Source organism: Etheostoma spectabile, chromosome 10, assembly GCF_008692095.1.
Source record: "Etheostoma spectabile isolate EspeVRDwgs_2016 chromosome 10, UIUC_Espe_1.0, whole genome shotgun sequence".
NCBI lineage: Eukaryota > Metazoa > Chordata > Actinopteri > Perciformes > Percidae > Etheostoma > Etheostoma spectabile.
In genome coordinates, this window is record NC_045742.1 from 15,115,627 (window position 1) to 15,117,121 (window position 1,495).

Below are 1,495 nucleotides of genomic sequence, written 5' to 3' on the forward strand. Positions count from 1 at the left end.
TGTGTGTGTGTGTGTTGCACACTAAACACAACTTATATTGTAATGTGAGTATATTGTGTTTGCATACAGTGCCATCTAGTGGTAGTACATTAGTAGTGCTCAAACAAAGCAAAAATCCACTATACTGTACACAGATGTCACATTATATCAGTGTGAATGCATGTACTGATATATACTGCAAAATCTTATGTCCATTTGTACTGAATTATGCCCCTGTTGCCCTGCCCCCATTTATGTTTACGTATCACTGTAAAAAAACAACCTTTGCACATCTCTACTACATTCCACAATGTTAAAGTCTGACCTACGGTACATGTAACTTACATGCATGGACAGTGCGATCATTTCTCCCCACAGAGATAATTAATGTTTGTTTCAATGGCTTTCCAAAGAATGGCGGTTAGAAATGTGGTGGGAAGATTGGTGTACATAATTACTCTACAGCTGAATTGATGAATGAAATCACATTTATTTTAATGCTTTGATAAGATAGCGCTAAAACAAATAAATGGGCCACCGTTCTGATTTCCAGCAGAGTAAACTTTAAGAAGTCAATGTAGTTGCATAAATGTCTTTCTTTAAGGTGCAGATGTTTTGATATAGTGTATGCATATAAATATCTGCAGAACAGTAGCTCAGTGGTTAGCACTCAAGCCTCACAGCAGGAAGGCACTGGATTGATTTAAAGATGACCCAGTTAGCACTTCACATCAAGCAATTCCTCCTTTTTTAGAATCACACAACTTGTAGTGACAGATAGATGTGATTGATTCACACAGCCATAAGGGTACGCATCACAACAGTGTGTGAGAATTTCACTCCCCCCATACTGCACCTAGCAGTGTACATCTGCTGCTGGGTTTGATACCCTGCTGTTGATACCACCTATTGACCTTCCTTCACCCCAGACAGGTTAGAAATGAAATAAAAACGTGTTCTTTGTCTTGTCATCTGAACATCTTAACTGCCTGGAAAAGTGTTGCATGAAATGAAAGTCTTTAAGTGTTCTTACAGCACATGTAGAAACACAGGCGAAAACAAACAAACAATCAAAGCAAAACAAATAGAGAATTCCATCATATTCAGCTAAAGTTTTAGGGATGAACACTAGGGGCCCCATTTTAACGATATATAAGCGCACAGCATGAAAGATGGCACAGGTGTCATTTAGGGCCAAAATCTACTTTTACTTGTTTGACGGCAGAAAAAAGGATTTGTAACCCGGGCGCATGGTTCAAAAGGCTTTTTCTTAGTGTCTTCATTATTAAGTCATAGGTGTGTTTTGGGCGTAACATGCAATAAACCAATCAGAGTGTTACCAGGTTTTTGTTGGTCCATCGCACGATTACTTTCCACTGCCTCAAGATGACAATACGCCAAGAATTCACGTGAAAACCCCGGCCTGTAAGACCAGCACGCTCATGGGCGCAAAGATGGGTGAAGGTGCATTTGCTATGAGACCGATACTCGCCCACGAGTAAAAACAGCACCTCTG